The sequence below is a fragment of the Populus euphratica genome, unplaced genomic scaffold (assembly GCF_000495115.2).
Source record: "Populus euphratica unplaced genomic scaffold, PopEup_1.0 scaffold1401.1, whole genome shotgun sequence".
Classification (NCBI taxonomy): Eukaryota; Viridiplantae; Streptophyta; class Magnoliopsida; order Malpighiales; family Salicaceae; genus Populus; species Populus euphratica.
This window is the reverse complement of record NW_011501254.1, coordinates 26,869-45,265: the sequence shown is the minus strand read 5'-3', so window position 1 is coordinate 45,265 and position 18,397 is coordinate 26,869. Positions and strand designations below refer to the sequence as shown.

Here is an 18,397-nt window from a genome sequence, read left to right as displayed (position 1 = left end):
GGATTTTATTGTCTTGGACACACAACCTGTTGAAGTATGTAATTCATTTCCTGTTATTTTATGACATCCATTTCTTGCAACTTCTAACGCATTGATTAATTGTAGGAATGGACTGATGAAGCTATCATTTGGAATATTTTCAACATTTGCAAGCAACCTAGAGATGATAATGATTTACAGGAAGTGGACTTTACTGAAAAATTAATTTATGATCAATTTCCAACCACTTCCAATGAAATTGAGATTGATGAATCTGATAATTTGCAAATGATTTATTTTCAGGAAGAATCAAAGACAAGTAATTGGAGGCCACAAATTGAGGAATTGCCACCATGATCAATTAAGTCCATACCTTCAAGTGTTTAACCACCAAAACCTTATTTGAAGTCGTTGCCATCTAATCTCAAATACTCATTTTTGGGAGAAAATGAAACTTTTCCGGTAATAATCTCTTCCAAACTTAATGCACATCAAGAAGGTAAGTTATTACAAACTCTAAAAATGCACAAAAATACATTAGGATGGACCATAGCTGAGATAAAAGAAATTAGTCCTTTGATTTGTACACACAGAATTTATTTAGAGGAAAATGCTAAACCCTCTAGAGAAATGCAACGAAGGCTAAATCCTAATATGAAAGTAGTGAAAAATGAAGTCATTAAGCTTCTAGATAATGAAATCATTTATCCTATTTCTGACAGCAAATGGGTAAGTCCTACCCAAGTTGTACCCAAGAAGTCTGGAGTCATTGTGATAACAAATGAGAACAATGAGTTAATTCCCACTAGAACTATTACTGGTTGGTACATGTGCATTGACTATAGGAAACTTAATTCAATGACTAGAAAAGATCATTTTCCTTTACCTTTCATGGATCAAATCCTAGAAAGAGTTACAGGTCATGAATTTTATTATTTTCTAGATGGTTATTCGGGTTACAACCAAATTGAAATTGCATTGGAAGATCAAGAGAAGACTACTTTCACATGTCCATTCGGTACTTTTGCATATCGAAGGATGCCTTTTGGATTATGTAATGCACCAACCACATTTCAAAGATGCATGCTTAGTATATTTAGTGATATGGTTGAACATTTTCTTGAAATTTTCATGGATGATTTTTCTGTTTTTGGTGATTTATTTGATGATTGTTTGACTAACTTAAAAAAGGTTATGACCAGGTGTGAAGAGAAGAATCTTGTGCTGAATTGGGAAAAATGTCATTTTATGGTAACAAACAGCATTGTACTTGGTCACATTGTTTCATCAAAAGGAATTGAGGTTGACAAATCTAAAATCGAGTTAATTGCAAACTTGCCAACACCAAAATCTCTTAAAGATGTTAGATCATTCCTAGGACATGCTGGTTTTTATAGAAGGTTCATCAAAGATTTTAGTGTAATATCTAAGCCTTTAAGTAACCTTCTAACAAAGGATAATATTTTTGAATGGAGTGAACATTGTGAAGAAGCCTTTGTTAAACTTAAAAACTTGCTTACTTGTGCTCCTATCATTCAACCTCTCGATTGGTCATTACCTTTTGAAATAATGTGTGATGCTAGTGATTATGCCGTAGGTGCTGTTTTGGGACAAAGAAAAGATAAGAAACCTTATGTAATTTACTATGCAAGTAAAACTTTAAATAGTGCTCAAATGAATTATACCACCACTGAAAAAGAATTAGTTGCAGTAGTATTTGCATGTGAAAAATTCAGGTCTTATCTTGTTGGCTCACCTGTTGTTGTTTTTAGTCATCATGCAACATTGAAATATCTTCTTTCTAAGAAAGATTCTAAGGCTAGATTGGTGCGGTGGATTTTGTTACTTCAAGAATTTGATATCACAATCAAAGATAAGAAAGGCAGTAAAAATGTTGTTGCAGATCACTTGTCAAGATTGACAACAGATTCTAAAACTGACATTACACCAATCGATGACTACTTTCCCGATGAATCTTTACTTTCTGTCTCTACAATTCCTTGGTTTGCTAATATTGTCAATTTTCTTGTTTCAGGACAATTGCCAGCTCATTGGGGTACCCAAGATAAAAGAAAGTTCTTGAACGAAGTGAAGAACTTTTATTGGGATGACCCTTATTTATTTAAATATTGTCCTGATCAAATATTTCGAAGATGCATTCCTGACAATGAGGTAAGTAATGTCATTAAATTTTGTCATTTTGAGGCATGTGGGAGCCATTTCTCGTCAAGAAAGATAACTGCAAAAATCTTACAAAATGGATTTTATTGGCCCACCATGTTCAAAGACTCACATACATTCTGCAAATCTTGTGAAAATTGATAAAAGTTAGGATCTATTTCAAAACGTCATATGATGCCTTTAAATCTTATTCTTGTCATTGAGATCTTTGATTGCTGAGGTATAGATTTCATGGGTCCATTCCCTCCATCATTTGGTTTCTTATACATATTAGTCGTAGTATATTATGTTTCAAAATGGATAGAGGCAATTCCAAGTCGAAACAATGATCACAAAACAGTGATAAAGTTTTTGAAAGAAAATATTTTGAGTTGATTTGGAGTCCCTCGAGCCATAATAAGTGATGGTGGAACACATTTCTACAACAAACCATTTGAGTCTTTAATGAAGAAACATGGAATCACACACAAAGTTGCCACCCCTTATCACTCTTAAACAAGTGGACATATAGAGCTTGCTAATAGGGAGATCAAACATATTTTGAAGAAAATAGTGAACCCTAATAGGAAAGACTGGTTTTTAAGACTTAATGATGCACTTTAGGCTTATCAAACTGCTTATAAAACATCATTAGGTATGTCACCTTATAGACTAGTCTATGGAAAACCTTGTCACTTGCTTGTGGAACTTGAACATAAAGCTTATTGGGCTATTAAAGCTTTCAATTCAAATCTGGATGATGGTAGTCAACTGGAACATAAAGCTTATTGGGCTATTAAAGCTTTCAATTCAAATCTGGATGATGCTAGTCAACTGCAAAAATTACAAATAAATGAGCTTGAGGAAATAAGAAATGATGCATATGAAAATTCAAGAATTCATAAAGCAAGAATTAAAGAGTTTCATGACAAGAAAATACTGAGAAAAACATTCAATGTTGGTCAAAAAGTCTTGCTTTATAATTCTCGACTGCATTTATTTCCTAGAAAATTAAGATCAAGATGGAGCGGTCCTTTTATTGTGAAACATATGTATCCATATAGGGCTTATGACATCGAGAATCCAAAGAATGGCAATGTTTTCAAGGTAAATGGACATCGTCTGAAAGTTTACTTTGACAATTTTTCAGTTGAACATGACTCTATTGAATTGGGTGATCCTGTATATAAAGATTGATTTTTTTTTATGTTTCTTTTTGAGTGATTTTTGCTAGTTTCTCCCACCCCGGTCAAATGGTGGATAATGGTACTCCGTGACTTAAGTTGGTTCTTTCAGTTTCCCACAATAACTGATATCTGTGTATATATTTGTGCAATTCTTTGAATCTCTCTTCCAATTCTCATTTGAAAATGGACACTAATCTTGAAAAATTGAAAAAGTATTTTCCTACTCTGCCTCAGAATGCTATTACAAAAATTTACTTTGCTAGATGTGCAAGATTGAGATTGTTAATGAATCATGGAATTCTTGAAGGTATTCACTGGTTGATTGAAGCAAAGGTCCGATTATCAGGTGAGTCCTCTAACTCCTTCATTTCACACATGCTTGGAACAGGTAAAAGCACTTTTGCAAAGAAACGTCGTGAAAAACGACTGAAAGTCTGTCATTGATGTGCTAGATGGACTTGTAATACACAATGTCATTCTTTAGGAATGGTATCTATAAACCGTGAAGATAAAATACAATTCATTAAGGATGGTCTGAGTAAGGAGTCTTTAGATAATCTTCTATTGACTCTTGAGACGCATCCTAGTGGAGATGTGCATCGTGCAATTCATGATTTATGGCCACTATTTCATAAAGAACATGATCGACTTAGTCTTGGGAATCTGACTAAAAAAGACCCTGTTTGCCAGTTTTTAAGAAAACTGGATGGGAAGCCTATCCCCGACCCATAGAGGGCGTTTAAGCTGTTTTTGGACGTAAAACCAAGGGAAGATGTAAGCCACAATCACAACTACCTGTACATACACATGCTTTTTCAAAAGTAAATTAATAAATAAATAAAGAGAGAGAGAGAGAGTGTGTGAGACTCTAGCTGGCCTACATAAAGGTGGTATGATTGTCTTTCTAATTTCTCATCTATAAAATCCTCTCTTCCTTCCTTTCATTTTTACTCAACCCATACATTCAACAAATAAAGAAGTGTGTAGAAATGGCAAGTTCCTTAGGTCATCATATAAGAAATATTTGTGTTTTCGGTAGATCTAGTCTTGGGAAAGAAAATGAGTTTTTAGAATCAGCAAATCATCTTGGTCAAGTGCTAGCTGAGAGAAAGATTCATTTAGTGTATGGGGGGGCAGTCTTGGATTAATGGGAGGTGTGTCAATAGCTGCATTTTTAGGAGGTAGTAAAGTTTTGGGGGTCGTCCCCGAAGCTTTAGCATAAGGAGACATCATTGGAAAAACAATTGGAGAGGAACTTCAGGTCTCCACAATGTCAGCTCGAATGAATGCAATGTTTAACCATCTTGATGCCTTCATTGCTTTACCAGGTGGTCTAGGCACATTGGAAGAGATCTTGCATATTTCCTCTTGGGCCCAACTGCACATTCACCATAAACCCATAGGTTTGTTAAATGTTAATGGTTATTATGATAAGTTGTTGTCTTTTCTTGATCATGCTGTGGAACAAGAATTTCTAACATCTTCTGCACGACAAATCATAATCTCTACTGCTACTGCTGAACAATTGATTGACCAACTACAATCTTTCATTCCTGTAATTGATCCTTCCATGAGTTGCATAAATTGGTCAACTAAGAAAAGCCGTAAAAAGCTTAGATTGGATTTGAGCCTTTATTTGTGAATCTTTGTGTCTTTTGGTTTTATTATTGTGTTTTGTTGTTATTTATATTTGTTTCAGTGTGTTTCAAGTTTGTCAGTGTTCGCTATTTCAGGTAATATCTACTATACTCTATCTTTCTACCTTTAAACATTGAGGACAATGTCTTGTTTTAGTTGGGGGGAGGGGGTAGTAGCTAAAAAAAACTGTGTTTTCTATTTCATAAATCATGTGCAAAATTGTTGTTACTATGATGGCAGAGTAAGGAGAAGTTTTATGACTCTTGAGACGCATCTTAGTAATCATTCGTAACGAGGTCTATCATAATACTTCTTGAAATATTCAGATTTACAAACTCTCGCATTGTTATCACTTAATTTTGCTCATATACTTATTTAACATGTATTCTTAAACCTTAATTTACACACACGCACTTTAACATATGATTGTGGGTTGCATATTGGATTATTACATTATTTATGTTCTTTTGTTAAAGGTAACTACTAAGGGAAAGTGGTAGTATATAATTTGAAATAAAAACAAAAAAACAAAAAAAAAGCAAAAAAAAATGATGATAATAAAAATATAGATAAGTTTGCTTTTGTAACCTCCCTAACCTAAGCAATTAAGCCCGAAGGGGTGTTTTAACACCTAATACCCTAAAGTCAACTGACTTGGGAGCTATTGGCCCAACGCTTGTTACATGGGTTGAATAAAAAAGCTTAAGGGAATCAAACATTGCACTATCAACGTATTAGTATCTGTGACCCGAGTTACTAAGCCCGTAGGGGTGTCTTAACACCTAATGCCCTAAGACCAACTGGTCTGGGAGTCATTAGCTGAAAGCTCGTTACATGGGTTAAAGATGCATGGTGTTTTTAAATTATATGTATATATATTTAAAAAAAAGAAGAAAAAAAAGAAGACAAAAATAATAATCTCAACCCAAGGAAGTTAACCTTAAACATTAGAACAAAAAATTTTGTTTTCTTCCAAGAAAAGCCCCATAATTATGTGTTGATACATTGAGCACAAAACAAAAGGTTTATGAATATCTTGTTAAGAGGTATTGAGTAGGTATATAAATTTAACGAGAGCTTGTTTATCTGAATAAGTATAGTATAAACTTAACCTTAACATTAGTCAAGAGTTTATACTTTACTTGTTTGACATACTATTAGTGGAACCTCTAACCTTGACATTTGTTATTATCATTGCTTAATCCTTACATTAATATTCTATCTCCAAGTTCTCATCATCTTCTTCTTCTTCTCTTTCTTTATTACTACTACTACTACTACTACTACTATTACTACTACTACTAGTATTATTGTTATTATTGTTGTTGTTGTTGTTATTGCTATTATTGTTGTTGTTGTTATTGCTATTATTGTTGTTTATAATTTATACAATTAACCTCCCTGTGGTTTGACCCCGGTCTTGCCAGGTTGTTTATTACTTCGACATTCCTACACTTGGGAGAAGACATCAATCTTTTAGTCATGTCATATATCCTCCAACCCGAGCACTATTCAGTGTTTAGCCCATATCTGAAGTTCTAGAAGTCCAAATGATCTGAAATTTTTACACAAGAAATCTAAGACAATTTCATTCAACTTTCATGTTTTTAAGTGGCTCCAATTTTGACGTTATCAATGACGTTTTGGGCAGACAAGAGAAGATAAGAATTGGCACCAAGTCAAGAGTTGGTCACCCATTCATCAATTAGTCATCAAATCAATAGTTCCCAATTTTAGCCTATAAAAGGAGGCATTTGCCATGCATTTAGGCATCTTGGTTTCCAAATCAAGTTTATGCTCTTGCTTTCTCTCTTTGTATTTTTTGTAATGTTTATGCTTTACTTTAATTAATATCAAGTTTATGCCTTTCATTTCCTTTTATTTATTTAGTTAACTTTTATCTTATTTATGTTCTTTTTTTGTTTATTTATTTTTCTTTCTTTTATTATGTTTAGCTAAGTTTACTATCTGTTGTTATTTTGTTTATTTATTTTTCTTTCTTTTATTATGTCTAGCTAAGTTTATTATGTCAAGGTGAAAAGGTTACACTAATGGTGTAAGAATAAGTATAATGTAAACTTAATATAGACTTTAATGTTTGATACTAACATGTTTTGTATTTGTTATGTTGTTCACTCTTTAATACTTTGCTTATTAAATAACTAATCTAGATTTATGTTGTATAACACTTGGTACAACAAATACTTAGCACTCTCATAGCCCATACTGTATGGAATAACTGACACCTAAGCTATGAAAGGAACTTGATTTGTTGTTAACATAAGTTATAATCATGAATGCTTGATGAGATTTACAAGTATTAGCATTAATCGAATAAGATGACTAATGTAATCATGTTAACAATTTATAATCTGATTGGAACCTCCTTTATGTGTGGTTTCCAATTGAATAAGAAGAGTTTATACTATACTTGTTTGATATACCATTAGTGAAACCTCTAACCTTAACATTTGTTGTTATCATTGTTTAATCCTTACATTAATATTCCATCTCAAAGTTCTCATCATCTTCTTCTTCTTCTCCTTCTTTTTCTTTATTATTATTATTATTATTATTATTGATATTACTGTTAATACTATTATTGTTGTTGTTGTTGTTGTTACTATTATTATTATTGTTGTGTTATTGTCATCTATAATTTATACAATTAACCTCATTGTGGTTCGATCCCGGTCTTGCAAGGTTATTTATTACTTCGATACCCCTGCACTTGGGAGAAAACATCAATCTCTTAGCCGTGTCAGTATTCTTCTTATAAGGATGTTCTGTTGTCAAATTACATGAGATCAGGATAACGAAAGTACTAGTTATATTCGTTCGGCCTTCTTATATGAACTCGTGATGATAACAAGACTAGAATTGGAATGTGAATTTATGAGTGTGTCAATATGATGTAATGTAAACCTATGAGTATGAAAATTCAATATTATGAGCATATGCATTGAGAATTCTTTTTATAGAAATTTTGATTTACATTATCCTACATGGATTGTTAATGAATGGAATGTAATTATAAATTTGTAGAATGATATGGAGAAAAACATCTAGAACCTAATGACTTATAAAAAAAATCCATCAATTTTGGCTTTGAAAAAGCCGGGTTACAATAATTGAAAAACCTCTAATGTTGTAATTCTAGGGTGCTATTGTACTTATTACTTTTGATCTTTGAAACAATGTAATTTGAAGTTGGTATCTATATAAAAGTTATCAATATGAATGTTATCTTTCAAATTGAACTAGTCTTGACTTATTTAGAGTTGTATAACTCTATATATAAGTACAACACTGAGTAAAGGTCCAGACCGATATAGTACTGAACAGATTTCGAGCTACTGTCATTGTTAATTTCGAGCGCTACTGTCATTGTTAATTTCGAGCCTTGAAATAGTGTTATTTGGAGTTGGTGTCTTATGAAAGTTGTAGGTATGGATGTTATTTTTCACATAAAACTAGTACTAACTTGGAGTTGTATAACTCCATATATGAGTAAAACACTAAGTAAAGGTCTAGATCAACATAGTATTGGATAGATTTCAAGTGCTATTATAATTGTTAATTTTAAACCTTGAAATGATATAATTTGGAGTTGGTGTCTTATAAAAGTTGTAGGTATGAATGTTATATTTTAAATGGAACTAGATTTGACTTAGTTTGAGTTGTGTAACTGCATCTATAAGTAAAACATGGATTAAAGGTCCAGATTGACATAGTACTGAACATATTTATTATACTATTATAATGAGTGTGTTTAGACATGTGAACAACAAAAATGGGTGTTATATGCTTCATGAAAGTTATATCCTAATGTTTTAGCTTTATATAAAGACAAACCATGATAAAAAAACGAGTTCTGAAAGTTTTTTTACAATTAAAATACCAAAAAGTGTTTAGGTTTGGGTGGACTCAACCTGTTAGGACTAATCAATCTCTAATCTTTACTTTGAATTTGTTGTTTATTAAGGGTTTTAATGATTAATACTTAAAAGTGTATTTTTATCAAGATTTTATATCATCATTTTACACTTGAAGTACTAATAACTCAACTAAAGCATATTTTATAATAACATGTCTAATAATATAAGATACCTTTAATTTATATTCATCTTAAATGCAGGCCTATCATATAAATAAAAGGATTGATTGATGAGTTTAAGTACTAAAATTGAAAGGATAAGGAGATGACCAAACTTAGAAAAGAGATGCTAGTGCAGTCCAAACTAGAACACTATTTGGTAATTAGGTCATATCTGGAGTTATAACTCTTAGATTTAGGTTTTAGGTGCAGTCCAAATTAGAACACTACTCCGTAATTGGGTCATATTTGGAGTTATAGCTCTCAGATTTAGGTTTACTTCATATGGATGGAAAGATAAGATATAGGTCTACAACTTTCATGGGAGTCCAAGATTTAAAAAGGCTGTTTTCAAGTCCAAATTGTAGCAATAACGAAGAAGTCTGAATCTGTTTTGCAGCTTAGACACTATTTAGTGTTCATCCCAAATCTTGAGTTCTAGAAGTTCAAATGACCTCAATTTCTTTCTTGGAAAGTTAAGACAATTTTCTAGAATTTAATGTGGAGGTTTGGTTCACATTTGAATGTTATCAATGACATTTTAGGTATATAAGAAGATAAGAATTGTCACTAAGTCCAGATTTGATCACCCACCCAACAATTAATCATCAAATTAATAGTTTCCAATTTGGCCTATAAAAGGAGACATTTGTCATAGATTTATGCATCTTGGTTTCCAAATCAAGATCATGCTCTTGCTTTCTCTCTTTGTATTTTTGTAATGCTTAAGTTTTGCTTTCATTAATATCTTGTTTATGCCTTTCATTTCATTTCCTTTACTTAGTTAACTTTTATCTTATTTATGTTCTTATCTTGTTTATTTATGTTTCTCTCTTTCATTATGTTTAGCTAAGTTTATCATATCAAGATGAAAAGGTTACACTAATAGTGTATGAATAAGTATAATGTAAACTCAATATGGACCTTAATGTTTGATTCTAACATGTTTTGTATTTGTTATCTTGTTCACTTTTAATACTTTGCTTGTTAAATGGTTAATATAGATTTATATTGTATAACACTTACTACAACAAATACTTGACACTTTCATAGCCCAACTGTATGGTATAATCTACACCTGTGCTATGAAAGAAACTTGATTTGTTGTTAACATAAGTTATAATCATGAATGCTTGACAATATTTACAAGTATTAGCATTATTTGAATAAGATAACTAATATAATCATGTTAATAATTTATAATCCAATTAAAATCTCCTTTGTGTGTGGTTTTTAGTTGAATAATAAGAGTTTATACTATACGTGTTTGCAATACCATTAGTGAATCCTCTAACCTTGATATTTATTTTTATCATTGTTTAATTCTCACATTGATCTTCCATCTCAAAGTTCTCATCAACTTCTTCTTCTTTATTATTAATACTACTACTACTACTACTATTAGTGTTATTATTTTATTACTACTAGTATTACTATTATTATTAGTGTTAGTATTATTAGTATTATTATTGTTGTTGTTTTATTATTATTGTTTATAATTTATACAATTAACCTCCCTGTAGTTCGACCCTAGTCTTGTCGGGTTATTTATTACTTTGACACTCCTGCACTTAAGAGAAGATATCAATCTTTTGGTCGTGTCAAGTTTTTGGTCGTGTCAAGAAGATAACGAGTAGCTTCATAATAAGAATAATGAGAATAACCATGTTAGAACACTTAGAGACTACATGAATCCCATAAGAACAAGTACACCATCATGCATAGTTTTCCCTTCTGGATGCATCTCATTTTAATTTTAAGCTAAACATTGTTCAACTTTTACCTTCTTTTCATTGCTTAGATTTAGGAAATCTATACTTGCATTTAAGAGAATTTGAGGAGGTCTGCAACTAGTATAATGGCTCAAATTGTAGCATTGACACCATTATATTAAAGCTTTTTCCTTTTTCATTAAAAGACAAAGCTAAAACATGGCTATACAATTTGAGACCTATATCTATTCGTGCTTGGGTTGAAATGCAATAATAGTTTTTAAAGAAGTTTTTTTCCTTCTTACAGAACAAACTCTTTCAAAAAAAAAAAATTACCACTTTCACTAAAAAACTAGGAGAAATATTTTATCAATATTGGGATAGTTATCGAGACTTGCTAAATATTTGCCCTCATCATGGTTTTGAAACATGGAGATTGGTTTCATATTTTTATGAAGGGTTAACACCTAGAGATAGACAAATGGTTGAATTGATGTGCAATGAAACTTTAGAAGATAAAGATCCTGATGAAGTAATAAAGTATATAGACTTATTAGCTGAAAATGTTCAAAATTGGGACACCGTAGATACTTATGGCGCACTAAGTAAAACTTAACCTCATACATCTCGTGGAGGTATGTACAACCTTAGGAAAGATCATGACCTCCAAGCCAAGTTTGCATCTTTAGCTAGAAAAGTCGAGGCAATAGAATTAAAAAAGAATGGTCAATTAAAATCTGTTCAAGTCATTGTATGTCAAATCTGTGAAACCAATGAACATTCAACCAATGACTATCCAACATTGCCTTCTCTTAAGGAATGTCTCCATGAACAAGCTCATGTTTTAAATAATTTCCAAAGGTGCAATCATAACCTATACTCATAAACATACAACCTTCGTTGTAGAAATCACCCAAATTTAAGTTGGAAGAGTGATAATAATAATGCACAAACTTCACAAACACCATTTCAAGAACACCATAATTTCCAAAATTCTCATAGATATGCACCTCTTTATGCTCCACCTTCTAGAAGAAATCTTGAGGAAACATTGCATGCATTCATTGAAAAGCAAGAGATAATTAATACTCAACTTGCTCAAAGTATGACATCTTTTAAACATACTCTTGCAAAATTGACATATGCTCTCAATTTTCAAGAGAAAGATAAGTTTCCATCTCAACCACAACAAAATCCCAATGGGCAATACAATGCAAATGCAAGTAGTTGTGGAAGCCAACACTTAGATCAAGTTAAATTAGTCATCACACTTCACAGTGGTAAGGTTATTGAAAAACTCACTCTTGAACCTTATAAGAAGGATGATGAGTCAATCTCTAAGGGTAAGGAAAGGGTTGAATCTAAATATTGCAAAGAAAAAACTGATTTCCAGCCAGCACTTCCATTTCCTTATGACATGACAAAACAAAGGAAAGTCAATCACCATTTTGAAATCTTTGAAACTTTCAAACAGGTAAGGATCAATATACCTTTGCTAGATGCTATTAAACAGGTTCCTTCTTATAATAAATTTTTGAAAGATCTATGCACTATGAAAAGAAAACTGAATGTGAAAAAGAAAATCTTTTTAACTAAACAAATAAGTGTCATTCTTCATAATAATAATGCTTTGAAATATAAAGACCCTGGTTTTCATATAATTTATTACTTTATTAGAGAACATCAAATTAAAAGAGCCTTACTTGATCATGAAGCTAGTGTAAATTTACTTTGATATTCAATTTTTTAAAGTCTCAATCTAGATGAGTTAAAAAAACTTTTGTAACTCTCTTACTTACTGATAGATTTGTAAAAGTGCCTACAGGAATAGTTGAGGATGTGTTAGTACAAGTTGATAAATTCATTTATCTTGTGGATTTTATTGTCTTGGACACATAACCTGTTGAAGCATATAATTCATTTCCTGTTATTTTAGGAAGTCTGTTTCTTGCAACTTCTAATGCATTGATTAATTATAGGAATGGACTGATGAAGCTATCATTTGGAAACATGACATTGGAGATGAATAATTTCAACACTTGCAAGCAACTGGAGATGATAATGATTTACAAGAAGTAGATTTTATTGAAGAATTAAATTATGATCAACTTGAATCTACTTTAAGTAAAAATGAGTTGGATGAATTTGAAGATTTACAAATGATTTATTCTAAGAAAGAAATCACAGAAGAAAAAGGCACCAAAAATATTGATGCGGATCTTTTGTCAAAAGTGACAACAGATTTGACATCCGATATCACACTAATTGATGATTACTTTCCTAACGAATCCTTACTTTCTCTTAGTTCAATGCCTTAGTTTGTTAAAAATATTAATTTTCTTACTTCAAGATTTTTGCCAGCTCATTGGAGTACCCAAGATAAAATAAAGTTTTTGAGCAACTTGCAAAACTTTTATTGGGATGACCTTTACTTATTCAAATATTGTCTTGATCAAATATTTCAAATATTCATTCCAAACAATGAGGTAAGTAGTGTCATTTTGAAGCATGTGGGAGTCATTTCCTGTAAAAAAAGATAGCTGCAAAAATCTTTGAAAATGGATTTCATTGGCCAACCATATTCAAGGACTCACATGCATTCTGCAAAGCTTGTAAAAATTATCAAAAGTCGGGATTTATTTCAAAATATAATGAATCTTTAGATAATCTTTTATTAACTTTTGAGACATAGCCTAGTGGAGATGTCCATTGTGCATTTCATGACTTATGACCCCATTTTCATAAGGAACATGCTCGACATAGTCTTAGGAATCAGACTAAAAAAGACCCTGTTTTTCAGTTTTTAAGAAAACTGGATAGGAAGCCTATCCCCGACCCATAAAGGGTGTTTAAACCGTTCTTGGATGTAAAACTAAGGGAAGATATGAGCCACAATCACAACTATGATTTCAGTCTTAGTTTGTAAAAACTTGTGTCTTTTAGTTTTCTTAATAGTATATTATTTTGTTTTGTTGTTTCTTATATTTGTTTAAATGTGTTTCAGGTTTGTCAACGTTCATTGTTTTAGGTGATGTCTTATATGCTCTATCTTTTTACCTTAGGACATTAAGGACAATGTCTTGTTTTGGTTTGGGGAAAAAGGTAGTAGTTGATAGTAAATAAAAAACTAATTGTGTTTTCTATTTCATAAACTATTTGCAAAATTGTTGTTACTAAGATGACAGAGTATAGAGGAATTTTATTGACTCTTGAGACGTATCTAGGTAAATAGCTTTCAATGGTTATATGCAATATTCATAACAAAGTCTATTAGAATACTTCTTGAAATATTCAGGTTTACAAATTCTAGCATTGTTATCACTTAATTCTGCTCATATACTTATTTAACAAGTATTCTTAAACCTTCATTTTCACACACACACACACTTCAACATATGATTGTGGGTTGCACATTGGATTATTATATTATTTATGTTCTTTTATTAAAGATAACAACTAAGGGAAAGGGATAGTAAATAAATTTAAAAAAAAACAAAAAAAAAGAGCAAAAAAAATTTGATGATAATAAAAATGTAGATAAATTTGGTTTTGTAGCCTCCCTAACTTAAGCAATTAAGTCCGAAGGGGTGTTTTAACAGCTAATACCCTAAATTCAACTGACTTGGGAGCTATTGGCCTGATGCTTGTTATATGGGTTAAGTAGAAAAGCTTAAGGGAATGAAACATTGCACTATCTACGTATCAGTATCTGCAACTTGAGTTACTAAGCTTGTAGGAAATAGAATGAAATAGAATGAAAAAGATCAAAAATCAATAAAATTAAGGCGGATAGAAAAACTTATTAAATACCATGGATTCAGATATCTAATAAGTTATACCTACTATTGGATTTGAACCAATGACTCATGCCGTATGAAAGCAATACTTTAACCATTGAGTTAAGTAGGTCATTTAGAATCAAAAAGAGAAAGAAATGGAACCCATCACATCAATCGATTATAAATGTAATATTCTTTATAAGCAATACCGATCAAAGAGATAAATGAAATCAAATGTTGGATCATGTAATATTCATCTTGACAAGAAATTATCGACATGATAAAATATATATCATAAGCAAAAGGGCTATAGCTCAGTTAGGTAGAGCACCTCATTTACACGCGCACCGATGTTTTTTCAGAGGAGTACATTATGGAATCAAAAAACTTATTGAGAAGTTGATGTCTTACTCCATGACTTTTAGGGAACAAGAGAACAATAGCTTGACAAAAGATTCGGTCCAATTTAGATGCCCTTTTAGATTTTAGGCAACTAATAGAACCCATTATTTATTTAAGATTATAATAAGGGGAATACTCACTCTATTCAATGCTAGACATAATGAGTATAAAGACCTTAAAAAATTGTTTTTTCATCCTATCTTATGAACTTTAAAGTGTATGAAGTTTCATATTGGATTATTTAAGTAAAAGGGGGGCGATGGAGACTTCATTTAACTTAGGTTGATCTAAGCCAAAAGCAAACCTATGTCAGGATAACCTTTCAAATCCAATTCGTGAGCACATGGGTAATGAAGCAAGGCTATTCAATAGCCTTCTTTGTTATTTGAAAATTGGAATTATTGGATTTATAAGTTGTGGAGCCAAAGATGCTGCCCTCTATCAAAATCAGACTTGTACCATCATTCCCCATCCTTTTCAGATAAGAAAGTTAGTAGCTCGCAAGTGGTTATACCAAGGAAGCGTGATGCGGGGGCACACACAAAAGCCCAACATATATTCAGCTTGCCACACTTTGGATGATAGTAAAAACCCTAGACCTAAATAGCCCTTTTAGAGAGAAAAGAAAATTGACACTTAAAACCAACCCTCGAAGAAGGGTCAATACCATTGGGTTACGAAGCGACTCGAGGGGTCATACATTATACAACAAGCGTTTGAATTATGGAATGGTGCGAAACAAATGTTCAATAATCAGTCTTCCAGCCTATCAAAATTCGTGTTTTTCTCCACCAACAACACATGCACTTTGTTGGCACTCACTCACTTCAAAAAAAGGTTACTCAATCCACTAGTGCAACTGAAGGTGGGTAGCCTCTTCTGAACCGAAACAAGAAAGAACTCATAACCACTACTTGTGAACAACTCTCCTCAACTAAAGGCGCACCTACTGTTACTAAAAGTCTAGTCTCTCTCAAGACCAGTTTCGATCTCGAACTTACTTACTTTACTTAATAGGCCAGAAGAGAGATTATTCAGAAAACCCGATTTCCTGTCCTGTCTTAAGAACCTGACTCAAAAGAGAAAAGAAGACCGGACTAAAAGAGATATCACTTTTTCACTTTTATATCCAGATTGGAACTGGATTTTAACGTCTTTGGATCCTGAGCCGGCTCCACTTTCCAGAATCCTTGCTCCTGGCTTATATTCACATAGGCCACTCAAAAGAATAAGATGTTCAACTCCCTAAAACATGTATAATTGAGAGACTCATAATCTCATTAGGTAAATGCCTACCTTCAGGAGCCCTAAAACCAATTGGTTTGGGAGTCATTAGCCGAAAGTTCGTTACATGGGTTAAAGATGCATTGTGTTTTACGTTACATGTATATATATTTAAAAAAAAAGAAAAAAATCATAACCTAAGGAAGTTAATCTTAAACATTAGAACAAGAATTTTGTTTTCTTCCAAGTAAAAAAGACCCATAAATATGTGTTGATATATTAAGCACAAAAGAAAGGTTTATTAATATCTTGTTTAAGAGGTATTGAGTAGATATATAAATTTAATGAGAGTTTGTTTATCTAGATAGATTAATGGAAGTTGAATGATGAATACCTTGCTTTATGCAATTTACAAATTGTTTTTCTATTTTAAGGCTTTGATTACTAGGGACTAGTAATAAGCTTGTTGGGGGGGGTGATTAGTACTTAAAAGTGCATTTTTATCAAGGTTTTATATCATCATTGTGCACTTGAAGTATTAATAATTCCTAAACTAAAACATGTTTTATAATAACATATCTAATAATATAAGATACCTTTAATTTGTGGTAAATGTTCATTTTAAATACAGGCCTATCACATAAATGAAAGGATTGATTGATGAATTTAATAACTAAAATTGAAAGGACAAAGAGATGGCCAAACTTAAAAAAGAGATGCCGGTGTAGTCCAAACCAGAACATTGTTCGGTAATTGGGTCATATCTGGAGCTGTAGATCTCGAATTTAGGTGTACTTTATATGGATGAAAAGGTAAGACATAGGCCTACAACTTTCATATGGAGCTCAAGATTTAAAAAGGTCATTTTCAAGTCCAAATTGTAGCAACAACAAAACATTTTGAATCTGTCGTCCAGCCTGAGCACTGTTCAGTGTTTGGCCCATATCTGGAGTTCTAGAAGTCCAAATGACCTTAATTTTTCCCTAGAAACCTGAGACAATTTCCTACAACTTTCATGTTTTCAAGTGGTTCTAATTCTGACGTTATCAATGACATTTTGGGTAGACAAGAGAAGATAAAGATTGTCACCAAGTCAAAAGTTGGCCACCCACTCATCAATTAGTCATCAAATCAATAGTTCCTAATTTTGGCCTATAAAAGAAGGCTTAATACTTGCCTTCATCATGGTTTTGAAACATGTAGATTGGTTTCATATTTTTATGAAGGGTTAACACCTAGAGATAGGCAAATGGTTGAGTTGATGTGCAATGGAACTTTTGAAGATAAAGACCACGATGAAGCAATGGAGTACTTAGACTTATTAGCTGAAAATGCTCAAAATTAGGACACCACGGGTACTTATGAGGCACCGAGTAAAACTCAACCTCATACATCTAGTGGAGGTATGTACAACCTTAGGGAAGATCATGGCCTCCAAGCCAAGTTTGCATCTTTAGCTAGAAAAGTCGAGCACTAAAATTAAAAAAGAGTGGTCAATTAAAATCTATTGAAAACATTGTGTGTCAAATATGTGAAACGAATGAACATTTAACCAATAATTGTCTAACCTTGCCTTTTTTTAAAGAATTTCTCCATGAACAAGCCCATGTTTTAAATAGTTTCTAAAGGGCCAACCACAACCCATACTCGCAAACATACAACCCTGGTTGGAGAAAGCACCCAAATTTCAATTAGAAGAATGATAATAACAATGTACAAACTTCACAACCACTGTTTTAAGCACACCATAACTTCTAAAATTCTCATGGATATGCACCTCCTTATGCTTCACCTCCTAGAAGAAATCTTGAGGAAACATTGCATGCATTCATTGAAAAGAAAGAGACAATCAATACTCAACTTGTTCAAAACATGACAGATTTTAAAGATACTCTTACAAAATTAGCATTTGTTCTCAGTTTTTAAGAGAAAGGTAAGTTTCCATTTCAACCACAACAAAATCCCAAGGGGAAATATAATGCAAATGCAAGTAATTCCGGAAGCCAACATATGGATCAAGTCAAATGCAAGTAAGGTTGAATCTGAAAATTGCAAAAAAAAAGACTAATTCCCCACCAGCGCTACCATTTCTTCATGTCATGACCAAACAAAAAAAAGTCAATCACAACTCTAAAATTTTTGAAACTTTCAAACAGGTAAGAATCAATATACCTTTGCTGGATGCTATTATACAGGTTCCTTCCTATGCTAAATTTTTGA

The 18,397-nt window shown here is 32.1% G+C and overlaps 1 long non-coding RNA gene across 1 annotated transcript; it reads left to right on the top strand.

Annotated features, from left to right (window-relative positions):
* Positions 1-1,020: 1,020 nt before the first annotated feature.
* Positions 1,021-15,269, top strand: LOC105117548 (uncharacterized). The gene is made up of 3 exons (XR_840777.1): positions 1,021-1,033; positions 14,672-14,679; positions 15,179-15,269. It is a non-coding gene; the product is annotated as an uncharacterized LOC105117548 (long non-coding RNA).
* Positions 15,270-18,397: the final 3,128 nt, after the last annotated feature.